This window comes from Ovis canadensis, chromosome 8, assembly GCF_042477335.2.
Source record: "Ovis canadensis isolate MfBH-ARS-UI-01 breed Bighorn chromosome 8, ARS-UI_OviCan_v2, whole genome shotgun sequence".
NCBI lineage: Eukaryota > Metazoa > Chordata > Mammalia > Artiodactyla > Bovidae > Ovis > Ovis canadensis.
In genome coordinates, this window is record NC_091252.1 from 85,248,626 (window position 1) to 85,266,096 (window position 17,471).

General features: G+C 44.6%; 1 long non-coding RNA gene across 3 annotated transcripts in view; it reads right to left on the reverse strand.

The window, feature by feature from the left end:
• Positions 1 to 16,651: 16,651 nt before the first annotated feature.
• The window catches only part of LOC138444979 (uncharacterized), a 28,689-nt gene continuing 27,869 nt past the window's right edge, over positions 16,652 to 17,471 (reverse strand). For all 3 annotated transcript variants that reach the window (XR_011258684.1, XR_011258682.1, XR_011258683.1), the window contains one exon: positions 16,652 to 17,230. This is a non-coding gene — a long non-coding RNA (uncharacterized lncRNA). The remainder of the gene's footprint in view (positions 17,231 to 17,471) is intronic.

Sequence of the window (17,471 nt, forward strand, 5' to 3'; positions counted from 1 at the left end):
AGGTGGGAACCAGGGCCTAGACACCATCAGGGGAAGGAGAATGTGTGTGTGCTTAGTAGCTCAGTCGTGTTCAACTCTGCGACCCCATGGACTATGGCCCACCAGGCTCCTCTGTCCATGGGATTCTCCAGGCACGAATACTGGAGTGGGTTGCCATGCCCTCCTCCAGAAGAGCTTTCCAACACAGGGAGTGAACCCAGGTCTCCCACATAGAAAGCAGATTCTTTACTGTCTGGTGCCCGCCGTGGCTGGTCTCTCTCTCGCTACTGCGCGTTCACTGGCCCGGCCAACGCCCGCAGCTGCGCCGCTGCTATGGGAGTCCTGGCCTTCTTCCGCTGGCTCGAGTCCCGGCCTTCTTCCGCTGGCTCAGCCGCAAGTACCCGTCCATCATTGTCAACTGCGTAGAAGAGAAGGTGGGGGGCTCCAGGCGGCCGCCACGCCGACGTCTAGAGCACCCCCCTGCCCCGGGGCGCGTGCAGACAGTGGTCCTCGAGGGGCTCGCCGCCCGCCCGCGGGGCCCGCGCCCGCTGCCTCTCCGGTCGCCGCGGGCCGAGTGCGGGCGCTCGCAGTCCCGGGCCGGGAGCGGCTCGGGCGGTGCGAGGGCCGCCCCTGCGCTGCCCGCGGGTTCCCGGGCGGCAGACCCCGCCCACGGCTTTGTCTACTCCCGGGGCGGCCGGCCTGAGAGGCTTTCGGCTCGGGGAGAGGCAGTCCGTCGCTTTCGTGTCAGGGGTCGCGCGGGGAGAGCAGCGCCTCGGGAAGGTCTCGGACAGCACTCAAGTCCGCGAAGGGGCCCGTCCCTCGTTGCCTGACTGCTGGGCCAAGCCTGCCTTTGACGTTTTCAGGGTTCCTGGGCGCGCTCGATCGGTGCTACGCCTCTTTGCTGTTGGTTTCTTGGCGTTTCGTATTGTTTCCAGGTTTCTCTGTCCGGTTTCGATTTGGTATCCGTGCTTTCAGTTTCCAGATCGGGGAGGTTCAGGGCCACACGATGCCCTGATTTTGAACGAAGTGCCCAGCCGACACTGGGAACTTTCTGCTTAGGCTAGTGAGGGTTTTTTGGGGGGGAAGGGGGAAAGGTTATTTGTTTAGGTTTTGTTTGTTTTGGACAGGTAGATGGGTCTCCAGGCTTCATTCAGTGTGAAATCTTGACCTTGCTTAGTTCCTGTCCGAGGAGAAACCGAAACTGATGGTTCTGATGAAATTTCCAGTACCGCCTGTTTTTCTCAAAGAGAAACTGTGGAAAAAATGCTCATGTCCTTTGCGTTTAAAACTTTGATTATATCTTACCTCCTTTCTGCTCTGCAGGGATAACTGCTTTAAACTTATTTTTGGTTCTATCTCTGAGTGTCATGGTTATGTTTGATGTATTGCTTTTGGATGTATCTGTTGAATTGTAGCTGTGTTAGGAGTAGTCACTGTACAGGCCCCCGCCCCCCACCCCACCCCCTAATCAGTGCCTTTATTCTTCTACTGATAAACTATAGCATTAAGTAATTTTTTTCCCCCTTTTTTGTCTCCTATACAGAGTACCCCTTGACCCTTCACATGCTGAGGTTAGGTATTAACTTTTCTACCCCTGCTGTCCTTACTGCTCATGCTAAGCTTGTCAGCTGTGCTCTTTGCCTTGTTGGCATCCAGGATTAAATTGTCAGGGCTTTGGCTATACAAATTTGTTTTAAAAGTTGAAAAATCAAGTAGTATTGGTGACTATTGTCACTATGTAGATCTAGGTTGTGTACTAGGATTCTGTTTCTTTTCTGCTACGTTTGCCTTTTTGTCTGTTGTCTGTTTTCCACTGTACATGGTTCCCCATCCAGACTCTTATATCAGATATTCTATCAAGTTCTCTTTCTAATTGGAGACTGCTTGAAGTCTGTATTTCTGCTGCTGTGGCACCTGGTTATGTAGCCTTGCTGGAAAGCTGCTTCTTGATATTTTTAAAAATTTCTGCAGTTGGAGGTACTGTTTTTAATCATCTTTCTTGGTTTTGGTTCTTACTTGCGTTCTTAAGAAGCGCTGTTGTAGTTTGTGAGTTTTCTAAGTCCATTCTTCCCTCGTAATCATGAGTAATCATTAGCTAGGCAGAGGTTGAGTTTGAAAATTGCTTTCCCTCAGAACTTGGAAAGCATTGTTTTTAAAATTTTTGTCATCCAAAATTGTTGATGAAAAGTTGAATGTTAATGCAGTTTGTTTATTTGGCTAACACTTAAATGCAGTATTTAGTAGGTACTAGGCATATCACCGGAGAAGGCAATGGCACCCCACTCCAGTACTCTTGCCAGGAAAATCCCATGGATGGAGGAGCCTGGTAGGCTACAGTCCATGGGGTCGCTAAGAGTCGGACACAACTGAGCGACTTCACTTTCACTTTACCATCTGAGCTACCTGAGAAACCATAGAAGCAACTTAAATGACAATTGACAAATGAATGGATAAAGAAGATGTGGCAGGGGCTTTCTGGTGGGCCAGTGATAGGAATTCACCTGCCAATGCAGGGGACACAGGTTTGATCTCTGGTTAGGGAAGATCCCACATGCCACAGGACAACAAAACCCATGTGCTTTGGAAGCCCAAGCAAAGTAGAACCAGTGCTTTGCGACAAGAGAAGCGACTGCAATGAGAGGCCTACGCAACCAACCCTGCTCTGTCTCTTAAAGTCTGTCCTTGTTCCCCAGTAGGTGCCCTGGATCCTGGGGCTGAGACGCTTTAGCTTTTACTGCTCATTCTCTGACAACATTTATTCTCCTTCCCCCTTCAAGGAACCTCACACTGGTCAGAATGGCCATATTGAAAAGTCTGTGAGTTTGAGTAGGCTCCAGGACTTGGTGATAGACAGGGAAGCCTGGCGTGCTGCAGACCATGGGGTCACAAAAATCTGGACACGACTGAGTGACTAAACTGAACTGAACTGAACAAACAATAAATGCTGGAGAGACTGTGGAGAAAAGGGAACCCTCCCACACTGTTGGTGGGAATGTAAATTGATACACGTACTATGGAGAATGGTATGGAGATTCTTTTCAAAACTAAAAACAGAGCTAGCACGCGGTAGTGATTTAGTTGCTAAGGCGTGTCCGACTCTTTGCCACCCCAGGGACTGAATTCCCCCATGGAATTCTCCAGGGAAGAATACTGAAGTGGGTTGCCATTTCCTTCTCCAGGGGATCTTCCTGACCCAGAGATTAAACCCAGGTCTCCTACATTGCAGGCAGGTTCAGGCTACCATATGATTCAGCAGTCCCACTCCCTGGCATATATCCAGAGGTGATAGGTGATGGAGAGAGAGAAACTGGGAGGTTAGGATTGACATATACACACTACTCTACTTAAAATAGATAACCAACAAGGACTTGTGTGGCATAGGGAACTCTGTTCCATATTCTGTAATAGCATAAATGGGAAAAGAATTTATAAAAAAATAGATACATGTATATGTATAACTGAATCACTTTGCTGTATACCTGAAAGTAACACACATTTTAAATCAACTATATATTCCAATATACAATAAAAATGTTTAATTAACTAATTAAAAATAATACATATTGATATTGAGCATCTTTTCACATGCCTATTGTCCATGTGTATGCCTTCTTTGAAGAAATGTCTATTTAGATCTTCTGCCCATTCTTTGATTGGGCTCCCTGTTTTTATTATTGAGTTGTAAGAGCTGGTCATGTATTTTGGGAATTAAGCCCTTCTGAGCTGCATCATTTGAAAATCTTTTCTCCCAGTCTGCAGTTTGCCTTTTTTGTTTTGTGCATGGTTTCCTTTGCTGTGCAAAAGTATATAAGTTTGATGAGGACTAATTGCTTTATTGCTTTTCCTCATCTTTCTGTTTTCTGTTTCTACCAGAGTAGAAGCTATATTGAATTGGCCTTCTTTCAGGAACTTTAATTTCCCTTGGATGGTTGCTGGGAGCAAGGGAAAGTTTTTTGTTTTGTTTTGTTTTTTGAATGACAAATAATACTGGATCATTATAACTTATGTAATTTTCAAAGGTTGGACAATTATACAAAAAAAAATCAGGGGCAAACAACCTGTAGAATTACACAGAATCCCTCTTCAAAATGCACTGGCATTGAAATTGTGAAGGAGAAATAAACAAATGGGACTGAAGCAAACTTGCGGTGATGAGCTGGCCTAATTTCAATACTGCTGTGTCTCTGGGACTCAGGAAGCCCAAGGAGAGGGAGAGGGATGAGAGAAGGGCAGATCAGTGGACCGGTCAGGACACAGACAACATTTATCAATTAAGTCTGCCACCTGAACTGGCACCGGAAACAATAAGTGAGTTGGCTGAAAAGTTCCTTCAGGTTTTCATAAGATGGTATGGAAAACCCTAAAGCTCAGTACAATGGAAAAGGTCAGTGATCACCCAAGGCAAGCTCAAGATGGCGAAGCAGGAAGCCCTGAGCTCGCCCCTCCATGACCTTCTTGCCAGAAATTCTTCCCTGACCACTGATCAATTTCTATTAATTCAGTTCAGTTCAGTCGCTCAGTCGTGTCCGACTCTTTGCCACCCCATGAATGGCAGCACGCCAGGCCTCCCTGTCCATCACTAACTCCCGGAGTTCACTCAGACTCAGTCCAGACCAAAATGACAAAATGATCTAACTAGGAAGATTCTGGCTATCAGCCCACTAAACGCCTCCAACAAGTGGGAAGAGGAGGAAGTGGCAACACCCTGGAGGAAGTGGCAACACCCTGGCTTCCAGCTAGCAGTCTGGGGAAGCCACAGGTTACTGACTGCACTGGCCTTGCCTGGGGCGTGTGGGCGGAGCAACGCCGGCGGCCCAAGAAGTGCAGTGTCTGCCTCCCCAGAAAGGATAGGCTCCTCTGACCTGGCATCCTCCACTCCTGCAAAATCGAGATCCAGGTAGCAAAGGGAGAGATGGGTGGCCCCAAGACCAGTCTTGGCTTCCTGGACTTGCTTCTCTTTGTCTGGTTCAGCGGGACTTGCAGCGGTGAGTTCTGGGATGAACCTGCCATGGGGCGGGGGAAGTTGGGTGAGTTACAACCTGAACGGGAGTGGTGGTGTGCGCAGGGGTTCTGGAAACTTCTTCCGGGGAAGCGACGCCTTTCCCTTGGTCTTTTACTCCTCAGTGGCTCCCCTGGCCTACTTGTGGGCTCTCCGGGCCAGAACAAGGGTGCCTTGGTGAAGCAGTAATGCGGAGACTTTGGGAGGTGACGCTAGGAGAAGAGGGGGCCAGAACGCTACAGGAAATGCTGCTGAGGCCCCCAGGGTTCAGCCTGGCCCGGGGTAGTGGGAGTCCTGGAGCCCGGAGAAGGGACCTGAAGCCGCCCCGAAAAGAAAACCACAGGTGTATGATCTGCCCTTCTGCACAGTCGCAGCCGCCTGGCTCCTGTCCCCTGTCTCAGCCGCTGCTCTCCTGAGCCAGGCTTCAGAAGTACGTGAACCATGAACTTCCAGATGTTCAAGCTGGTTTTAGGAAAGGCAGAGGAACCAGAGATCCAATTGCCAACATCTGCTGCATCATCGAAAAAGCAAGAGAGTTCCAGAAAAACATCTATTTCTGCTTTATTGACTATGCCAAAGCCTTTAACTGTGTGGATCACAGTAAACTGTGGAAAATTCTGATGGAGATGGGAAAGCAGACCACCTGACCTGCCTCTTGAGAAACCTATATGCATGTCAGGAAGCAACAGTTAGAACTGGACATGGAACAACAGACTGGTTCCAAATGGGAAAAGGAGTACGTCAAGGCTGTAAATCGTCATCCTGCTTCTTTAACTTCTATGCAAGGTACATCATGAGAAACACTGCTCTGGAGGAAGCACAAGCTGGAATCAAGATTGCAGGAGAAATCACAATAACCTCAGATATGCAGATGACACCACCCTTATGGCAGAAAGTGAAGAAGAATTAAAAATCCTCTTGATGAAAGTGAAAGAGGAGAGTGAAAAAGTTGGCTTAAAGCTCAATATTCAGAAAACTAAGATCATGGCATCTGGCTCCATCACTTCATGGCAAATAGGTGGGGAAACAGTGGAAACAGTGGCTGATTTTATTTTTCTGGGCTCCAAAATCACTGCAGATGGTGATTGCAGCCATGAAATTAAAAGACTTCTTGGAAGGAAAGTTATGACCAACCGAGGCAGAATATTAAAAAGCAGAGACATTATTTTGTTACAAAGGTCCATCTAGTCAAGGCCTTGGTTTTTCCAATAGTCATGTATGGACATGAGAGTTGGACTATAAAGAAAGCTGAACGCCAAAGAATTGATGCTTTTGAACTGTGGTGTTGGAGAAGACTTTTGAGAGTCCCTTGGACTGCAAGGAGATCCAACCAGTCCATCCTAAAGGAGATCAGTCCTGGGTGTTCATTGGAAGGACTGATGTTGAAGCTGAAACTTCAATTTTTTGGCCACCTGATGTGAAGCGCTGAATCATTTGAGAAGACCCTGATGCTGAGAAAGATTGAGGGCAGGAGGAGAAGGGGAGGACAGAGGATGAGATGGTTAGATGGCATCACCGACTCAAAGAACATGGGTTTGGGTGGACTCCAGTAGTTGGTGATGGACAGGGAGGCCTGGTGTGGTGTGGTTCATGGGGTCGCAAAGAGTCAGACCCGACTGAGCGACTGAGCTGAATTGATGATCTGCACACAGAGCCCCTTGTGGTCCCTTCGTACTACAGATGAGCTGAAGCAGCTTCCTTCTCTACTGCTCTCTGCCCTTAAAGGACCACCAGGTCCCTTCTCTACTGCTTTCTGGTCCCTTCTTACTATTGCTGAGGGAAGTAGGTAATTTCCCTACTGTTCTCTGCTCCCTTCTCACTACTGCTGAGGGAAGTAGGCCCCTTCCCTGCTGCTCTCAGCCCTTGAAGGACCAGCAGGTCCCTTTCCTACTGCCCTCTGGTTCCATCTCATTACTGCTGAAGGGAATTAGGTCCCTTCCCTTCTGATCTTTGGTATCTTCTTACTACTGCTTAAGGGAAGTGGGTCCCTTAACCCAAACTGCTATTTCAAACTATTTCAGCATGTAATCAATATAAATATGAAATCAATATAAAATTCATAATGGGATACTGGACATTTTTTGTACCAAGTCTTCAAAATCTGGCATGCATTTTACAGTTACAATATCCCAAATCAGACTTACCATCTGATTTCAAGTGCTTAAGAGCCAAATGTAGCTAGTAACTACTTACTGTTTTAGATTTTAGAACTATCAGGCAGGAATTAAAAATAGCTATACTTAGTATGTTTAAGGGTCTAAAAAAGATGGAAATTCAATGTAGCACTAGAAATTATATACACTTGATATATGGAATAACCTATGACATAAAACTGAGTAACTAAAATTAGGAATTCAATACATATGTCTAATAGCAGGTTATACATGGCTGAAGAGAGAATTAGTAAACTGGAAGGTAAATAAAAAGAAATTATCTGGAATGAGGTACCAAAAGTCCAAAGGGTGAAAAAATACAGAAGAAAGAGTAAGAGACATGGCAGACACAGTGAAGCTTACCCCATATTTCCCTGGAATCCCAGGAAAAGGTGAAAGAAAACAAGGAAGAAGTCATATTTGAAGAGATGATGGTTCAGGATTTTTTAAACTAATTTGAAGTCTGTTGTCAATTTGATTGTCTTTCCATTACAGATAGCCTATATTTTATCAATAGTCACTTTTCATTTTTTCTCCTTTTTCTCTTTTAAGATCTTGAAAATATTTTGAAATTTCACTACAGTACATCTAGTAATTAATTTATTCATGTGTCTCTTTCTTGGGATTTGTTGTTTTCAGAAATTGAGAATTAATGTCTTTCATAAGAATCTGGGAAATTCCTAGCTCTTTGAAAATTTCCTCTCTCTCATTTTTTTCCTTTCTGCTTTTGAAAGTCCTGTTAGATGTAGGTTGGAAGTCTTATTGTATAGCTTTCTCTTATATCTCTCTCTCAGTTTCAGAATGAAGCTCTCTGCTGAATTTTGATTAATTTCTTCAGATCAATCATCTAGGTCATGGATTCTTTATGCTGCTTTGTCTAAAATGCTGGTTCACCAGTGCAGTGAGTTTTAAATTCAGCAAACATTTTCACTGCTAGAAGTCTATTTTGACAATGTCTCATTATTTGCAGTTATTTTTGTTCTTTCCTATATGCCTTTATTTTATATATATATATATATATATATATATATATATATATATATATATATATAATGGTTCCTACTGAGTTGGCTAGACTTATTTCACTTACCGTGGTTTGAGTCTTGATGCGATTTCTAAGTTTAAGCCATGAGGTTTTCTTGGCTGGCCTTTATCTATGACTAATGTCAGCAGCCTACTTGAGATTGTGTTCTTCTGGAGGAGTATTAGTTTAGTCCTGTAGACACACATGGATCTTTACTAGCAGGAATCATTTTTATGTTAGTTTTGTGACTTGGAGATCCCTTGATGGGTCAGGCAGAGTAAATTCTAACCCTAAAACCAGATAAAGACAGTCTATAGCTATTAATTCTCAGCAGAGTTTCTCTTTTGTTTTACAAAGATCTCTCGGGCCAAGATAGAGAAGTATGCCTGCTGTCCCCTTTTACTGTTGTTTCTCTGTGGCCCTGAGATGTCTTTCTAAATCATCTTTTCACTCTCTCTCAGCTTTATACGGTGTCCCAGATCCAACTCCTCACCTTGATAAAGCCCATAGGCTGGTGCCTAGATAGGAGTGAAATCTAAATGCTTAGCGTCCTGAGGCCAAGAACCCTGCCCTTCCACCAACCTCTGGAAATCCTCCCCTCCTTGGCTTACCATTCTGTCTTTCAATTCTCTTTTCTGGTTTGGCCCTCACAAATTTCCCTCCTGTGTAAACTCAGCTGTGCTTTAAGGAGTTATGTGTCCTTCTCGCTTTGGAGACTCAGAGCCAAAACTCTAAACTGAAAATATCTCAACTCTCAGTTAAAGGTGAATATTTCATCATGAATTTTACCCAGTTAGAACACACAGGAATGGTTCTCATGTGTTCTTACCTAGCTTAAACTTCTAGAGAATAAAATCTAATCTGACTTCACTGTAGCAACATAAACATTAGAAGTTTCTCTATATATTTCCATTTTCCCACCTCGCCATCTGAGCAAGTAGTTTTCTGGGTTCTTTCCCTCCAGAAAGATTCACAGCAAAGTGAAAAAGACTCCCTTCCCTCCACTCCAACCCCGCCTCTACCAAAATCCTAAACCCTGAGAGAAAGTCTTAGATGGCGTCTTCAAGAACTATCAAGAGAAGGTCCCCCCACCCCCAACTGCAGAGAGCCAATGGAGATGGTGATAAACCACTCAAGGAATCCTGGGCAAGTGTTCTTCACACGAGTAACAGCAGGGCACCATCTGAAACCTGCTGATGACTTAGAGCATTCTGTCCCATATTTCCTCTCCTTTTATTTTTACTTCTCCTTCTCCTCTCTTATTCCAGGGCATTACTTAACTGCTCACGTCGGGACACAATCCATTCTCTTTCCCACCAATGGTTATGGAACAAATGAGTAAACCTGCCTTTGTGAGACAGAGAAGGTGATGGCACCCCACTCCAGTACTCTTGCCTGGAAAATCGCATGGATGGAGGAGCTTGGTAGGCTGCAGTCCATGGGGTCACTGAGGGTCAGACACGACTAAGGGACTTCACTTTCACTTTTCCCTTTCATGCATTGGAGAAGGAAATGGCAAGCCACTCCAGTGTTCTTGCCTGGAGAATCCTAGGGATGGGGGAGCCTGGGGGGCTGCCATCTATGGGGTTGCACAAAGTCGGACACAACTGAAGTGACTTAGCAGCAGCAGCAGCCTTTGTGAGAAAATGAGCATGACTTGCTGTAAATTCAGCCAAGGAGTGCCAGTGACCAGATTCATGTTCTCTACGAGAAGAAGCAGAGAAGCTAAGTAGTGTCATCGCAAAGATGAATCTCATGGCTCAGAAGGGAGACCAAAGGAGTCCTTTCCAAAAGAGAGAGAAGTGAAGGAGAATTCAAATTACCGTGGGTAGATAGGAGCTTTTCAAAGGAGTCTTTGAGAAATCAAGCACACTCCTTTGAGATAAGCTTTACTTTTATGAAAAGATAAAAAAATATTTTGATAGTAATTAAAATGGATGGCATTCTGACAGGAACAAATTTCAGGCATTCAATATTGTGGGGGAAAAATAAGAGAAAATGTCTTACATAATACACAAAAAAATCAGAAAAAATGGAAAACAAAATTACTATCTGATTTGTTAAATATTAAAATAAGTGCAATTACATGTTTAGCACATACCTGCTAATAAGGCAAAACATGTTCATGAAAAGCATATGTTACTAGCTTTCCATTTTATACCTTTTTTCCCCAGATAAATATTACTTTCTTTCTTTGACAATTTTCATCCATTATTGTAGAAATCAGAGGTTTGAATGTTGTTCATCTTTGCTGCTATTCCTTGTTCCTTGTTTGTTAGTTCATCATGGGGAAGATGGGCTTTAGCCAAAATGTTTTGTAGAAGATGATCTGAAACTGATTGTAGCAGAAAAAATAACATGTGCTTTTCTCGCCCTTCTGCTACTATATCACGTAGTAACTGGTAGCTAAAACTACAGTTAATTATGTAGTTTCAAGGTAAAAAGAAAAAAAAATTCTCATATTACAAGGAAATGTCTAACCATCCAATGAAGTAACTGTGTAGTATGGATTTTCACTGCTCGCTTGTATTCATAGAGGCACAATTCTCCCAATTCATCTTTTCCTATTGTGCAACTCTATGTTAAATCCAAAACTAATGATTTCTCCTCAACAGCAAAGTGTTACTATAATTCACGCTGTTTAGATATATTCTAAAATGTATTTTAAATTATTTCAAACTGTTCATTAAGCTTCTCTGAGAGTCTTCAAGCTATCTAGTTTATCTGATTTAATTTGGTTGAGTTCAGTTTTTAAAGGGTGCTGTATTCTACAACGTGACTTAAAAAAAATTTTTTTTAGTAAATTAATCTATTTTTTCTTCCATTTTTGAGATATAATTGACATACAGAAACATAAGTTTAAGGTATATAGGATAATGCTTTGACTTGTATATACCATAAAATGATTGCCACAAGTTTTGTAAATATCCATCACTTCATTTAGATACAAAAGAAGAAAATGTTTTTTACTTGTGATGAGAATTCTTAAGATTTACCCACTTAAGAAATTTAACATAGAACATTGTTGTTCAGTCGCTAAGTCATGTCTGACTCTTTGAGACCCCATGTACTGTAGCCCACCAGGCCTCCTTGTCCTTCACTATCTCTCAAAGTTTGCTCAAGTTCATGTCCATTGAGTCAGTGATGCCATCCAACCATCTCATCCTCTGATGAGATATATCATACATACAGCAGTGTTAATTTTATTTACTATACTGTATATTACACCCAGTACTCTTGCCTGGAAAATCCATGGACAGAGGAGCCTCCGAGGCTGCAGTCCATGGGGTCGCAAAGAGTTGGATACGACTGAGCGACTTCACTTTCCCTTTTCACTTTCATGCAATGGAGAAGGAAATGGCAACCCACTCCAGTGTTCTTGCCTGGAAAATCCCAGGGACGGTGGAGCCTGGTGGGCTGCTGTCTGTGGGGTCGCACAGAGTCAGACATGACTGAAGCGACTTAGCATCAGCAGCAGTGATTACTTATCTTATAACTGGAAGTTTGTACCTTTTGGCTAACTTCATTCAATTCCCCTTCTCCCACCACTTCCACCCCCACCCCGCCTCTGGTAAACACAAACCTAATCTCTTTTTCTGAGGTTGTTATTTGTTTTTGAAATATAACTGATATACAACACTGTGTTAGTTCCTGGTATACAGCATAGTGATTAAATATTTCTATATATTTCAAAATGATGACCCTAAGTCAGTAAGTCGAGCTACTTTCTATCACCATGCACAGATGTTAAACTCTACTATGTTCCCCACATTGTACTTTTCATGCCCTTGCCTCATTTATTTTGTAACTGCAGGTCTGTTCCTCTTAATCTCCATCCCCTACTTCTTTCTCCCTCCACCCACCCTGACAACCATTTGTTTGTTCTTTGTATCTATGACTCTGTTCATTTGTTTTGTTTTTTAGATTCCACATGCAAAGGCATACAATATTTGTCTTTTTCTGTCTGACTTATTCCCCTTAGCTTCCCTGATAGCTCAGTTGGTAAAGAAGCTGTCTGCAATACAGGAGACCCTGGTTCAAGTCCTGGGTCGGGAAGATCCACTGGAGAAGGGATAGCCTACCCACTCCAGTATTCTTGGACCACCTTGATGGCTCATCTGGTAAAGAATCCACCTGCAATGCGGGAGACCTGGGTTCAATCCCTGGGTTGGGAAGATCCTCTGGAGAAGGGTAAGGCTACACGCTCCAGTATTCTGGCCTGGAGAATTCCATGGACTATATGGTTCATGGGGTCGCAAAGAGTCAGACATGACCGAGCGACTTTCACTTTCACTTTCATGGTCCATCCATGTTGTCACCAATGGCTGTGGCTTTTTTAGGGGTTGGGGGCCCACACCATGCAGCATGTTGAACTTGCCTCGCCAGGGACCGAACCCATGCCCCTGCATTGGAAGCACAGAGTCTTAACCCCTGGGCCACCAAGGAAGTCCATATTTTTTAAAGTCTATAATCAACATAAGTGTTTCCAGTGACTAAAAGTGAGTGGGCAGTTCATTAAAATATCTATCATACTTGTAATAAATATAGTATTATGTGGACTAATTTTATGAAGCTCATAAACACCATAGTAAGTGGAAGTGACTTCTAGTTCTGGCATTCACTTTGTCTAAAAGATCAAGGGCTTCACTGAGAAAAATCATTAGTTCTTTCAGTTCTGCACACTTGAAAATAGGACTACATGGAAATATGATTCTCCACAGAATTTACAGTTTGGTATGATGATTAATCTGGATTGTGAAGATCATTTCCGCCAGTAATACGTGAACCGTGAACTTGCAATTGTTCAAGCTGGTTTTAGAAAAGGCAGAGGAACCAGAGATCCAATTGCCAACATCCGCTGCATCATTGAAAAAGCAAGAGAGTTCCAGAAAAACATCTATTTCTGCTTTATTGACTATGCCAAAGCCTTTGACTGTGTGGATCACAACAAACTGTGGAAAATTCTGAAAGAGATGGGAATACCAGAGCACCTGACCTGCTGCTTGAGAAAACTATATACAGCTCAGGAAGCAACAGTTAGAACTGGACATAGAACAACAGACTGGTTCCAAATAGGAAAAGGAGTGCGTCAAGGCTGTATATTGTCACCCTGCTTATTTAACTTCTATGCAGAGTACATCATGAGAAACGCTGGGCTGGAAGAAGCACAAGCTGGAATCAAGATTGCCGGGAGAAATATCAATAACCTCAGATATGCAGATGACACCACCCTTATGGTAGAAAGTGAAGAGGAACTAAAGAGCCTCTTGATGAAAGTGAAAGAGGAGAGTGAAAAAGTTAACTTAAAGCTCAACATTCAGAAAACTAAGATCATGGCTTCTGGTCCCGTCACTTCATGGCAAATAGATGGGGAAACAGTGGAAACAGTGTCAGACTTTATGTTTTTGGGCTCCAAGATCACTGCAGATTGTGATTGCAACCATAAATTAAAAGATGCTTACTCCTTGGAAGCAAAGTTATGACCAACCTAGAAGCATATTAAAAAGCAGAGACATTACTTTGCCAGCAAAGGTGCGTCTAGTCAAAGCTATGGTTTTTCCAGTGGTCATGTATGGATGTAAGAGTTGGACTATGAAGAAAGCTGGGCATCGAACAATTGATGTTTTTGAACTGTGGTGTAGAAGACTCTTGACAGTCCCTTGGACTGCAAGGAGATCCAACCAGTCCATTCTAAAGGAGATCAGTCCTGGGTGTTCATTGGAAGGTGAATGAATGCTAATGCTAAAGCTGAAACTCCAGTACTTTGGCCACTTCATGCGAAGAGTTGACTCATCGGTAAAGACTCTGATGCTGGGAGGGACTGGGGGCAGGAGGAGAAGGGGACGACAGAGGATGAGATGGCTGGATGGCATCACCCATGATGGACATGAGTTTGAGTAACCTCTGGGAGTTGGTGATGGACAGGGAGGCCTGTCGTGCTGCGATTCATGCGGACTCAAAGCGTTGGACACAACTGAGTGACTAAACTGAACTAAACTGATGATGATTCATGGCTGAAGTAATATCATTCATCTTCTCTTACTTCCATAGCCTGGGAACATGTCTTATAATTTTGCCAAATGCCTACATGTTTCTAATATACTCCCAAAGATAAAGGACTTTAAGCTGCTTTATTCAAAAAGAAGGCACTCTATAAACTATATCTCAATAACTTTCTATAAATTATATCTCAATTATAACTGTCTGTAAATTATGTCTCAGTAACTGGTTTACATTAAAGATGGAAAGAGAGAAGACTAATAATAGTGGAACAAAAGAAAAACAATGAACTTGTCCCACCTATGAGCACATCTATTGATCTGTTGTTTGAAACGTTTTTGAAGCCTTCCCCCACGTCCACTAGGACTAAATGACTGCCTGTGTGTGCATGCATGCTAAGTTGTTTCAGTTGTGTCCAACTCTTTGCGACCTCACAGACTGTAGCCCGCCAGGCTCCTCTGTCCATGGAATTCTCAAGGCAAGAATACTGGAGTGGGGTGCTGTTTCCTTCTCCAGAGGATCTTCTCAAGCCAGGAATGGAACCCAGGTCTCCTGTATTGGCAGGCAGATTGTTTTTACCACTGAGCCACCTGGCAAGCCCCTAGAAAAGAGTTTTAGGCCTACAGTTTTATATCCAGACAAAGTTTCCTTTAAGTGGGAAGGGTGTGTGTATTAGTTTTCTATTTCTGCCATAACACAGACTCAACTGCTCAAATCAAACCCACTATTTTCAGACACTTCTTGTCTGCAGGACAGAAGTCCGAGGTGACTCCCTGAGTTTCGCTGCTCTGGTTCTCCCCAGCCTGAAATCAAAGTGTGGAGCAGTTGGGCCCTTTGCCTGGGGCCCTGGGAGGAATCAGCTTCACACCTCCCTAGATCACTAATAGAAGCCATTTCCTTAGAGGTTCTGGACTGGGAAGCCATTAAGACCCAGGACTAGGAGGCGGTGCCCCAGAAGTTTCTTGCTGGTGGTTTCCTCACCCCTGTCTCATTTCTCTCTGCAGGCTCTTCCTCCTTGTAAATTCTCCTGGGGCTTGTTGCCATCCTCCAGTCAAGGCAAGGCCAGATAAAATTTAAAAACTGGCCCCCTAAAAGTACTGTGTGGAGGAGAGGTAGCGCACAGAGAAGAGGGCGTGGCAGGAAATGCTGCTGCCCGCAGGCCACCCCATCCCCTCAGAAAGTGGGAGCCCCTGAGTTGGGCAGGGCAGGACAAGGCAGTTCCTCCCTGTGGTTCCCTGGACAACTGTGAGAAGACCTGAAATGCTTTAAAAAGCCAGTGAGCAAGTGAATGCATGTACACACACAGTCACACACACAAACACACCCCTCCCTCTCATTTGGTAAATTCATGACACCTCTGCTTTTACCCTTGAACTTGCCAGAGGAAAACCACTAACCAAAGCAAGTTAGCCCTCACTTCCCCCAAACACTGGCATGTTACCCTTTTGCCTGAGGACAAACCCCAGTGGAGCCCTCAGTTCCTGAAGTAGGAGGAATGGAAGTACAGTTCCCCAAAGTGGGGCTTGGGCCGTGAGGGTGAGGATGGGCACCCCACTTCTACCCTCTGGTCCCAGATGCGTATAGTTACCTGCTGGGGACACAAACATCACAGTGGTACTTGATTGAAGCAGGATTCTGCAAACTTTTCCAGGCAGGCCCTTTGGTGTCAGTCTCTGTCTCAGGGGCCCAGCCCCACCTTTGTAGAGCAAAAGCAGCTGAAGACAACAGGCAAATCAATGCGGGGGACAGGAGTGCCACTGTCCTAGCTTACCATTCTCAGATTTAGGGTATATGGGGCCCTGAAATGGGTGTCTCACCTCTAGTGAACCTGCTGAGGGGTTCCTCAGCCTGCCTTTGAAGAGCCCTGGCTATGGTTTCAGGGCACAGTGGATGTGCTAGGAGCATGGATGTGCTATGCAGTGCCTTCCTGGTCTAAGGGGCCACGAGAGATGATTCGTGAAGCCGAAGGTGTGAGGAGAGGGTGTATCTGATGATCACTGAGCCCACCTGACCTAATGAGTACTGGGTTGAGGAGCACAGATCACGATGGGCACGCCTGGGTTGCCAGGTTTCTTGATTTCCTATGGTATCCAGCTTTGGATTCTGTCCTCCTCACCCTCTCTGTGATCCCACTTCCTCAGGAGTGGCCTCCACATGCTTTCCATCTCCCCGCATCATCCTCTCCCTCCTCAAGCCAGCAAAGGACACTCTTTTGACTGGTGATGACAGGGCTGGGCAGGGACAGTCCTTGCTCTGCCAAGCGCAGCCCTACAGAGGGATGCACTTGCTGTCACAGGGATCAGGAAGGAATGCCTGTGGGTCCTTTCCTCCTGACAGGTGAGTGTATTCTCCTCAGTTCTGTCTCCTCTCAACAAAAATTAGAAGCGATGGACGTTAGAGCCCTCAGCTTGTCATAAATCTCGGACAGACTGTGTTATAGCTCTCAGGTTCAAACAGACCGTGTTATAGCTCTTAGATCAGTGTTACAGCTCCGTGTTACAGTTCCATTATATTTAAAAAATAGCAGGAAAATACATCCTGGAGGCGTGAGGGCATGCCGACCCAAAGAAGCCAAGAGAAGAGAGAGAGAGGGAATGAGCACACACGTGTGGAGAAGAGAGAGCACCCCGGCCCTTTGGCTCCCTTTTTTATATGTTTTTTCCTCCCTCCTGGGCCTGCCCTGTGTAAGTTGGACTAGCCAGGAGTGCTGTTTGTTCTGCCTGAGGTCGTCACTCTGGTCCTCGGACCTTCCTTTGTTCTATTTTCACGGGCTTTTCCCTTCCTTGTCTTTTAGCTACCGCCATTTTGGACTCCTGTTTCCTATTCTAACTACCTAACACTCCTCCCTCAAGAGATGGGCGGCCCAATTCTTTGGGAATAGGGGCGTCAAGGTCTTTCTGGCTTCTTCCTGCTGAACTGGGACGGCGAGGGGTATTGGGCCTCCCCCTCTTGTTAGTCTCAGGCCTCAGAGTCCTTATGGTGGTGTCCATGTAAGGGTGAGGGAGATTTTTCATGGTTGGCTGTAGTTTTATATATCTTTGTTGAACTGGGCACTGCATGTTGTAGCTTGTTGACCTGGTGGCAGAGACAACACAGGTTAGACAATTGATAATACATGGAACAATCATAAGCAGCATCAATATGGCATAACAAGGACTAGTAGGGGCATTAGCCAATTCCAAATTCCATCGCCAGGAAGGCTCAAGTCCCTCCCTGTTCAGGTATCAGAGGACCTATCTCCTGTCTGTTTTGGAGTACAACCCCTGCCAAGATGTGTTGGCTCTTAAAAGCTGAGCTGAGAAATCTTATCCCCAGA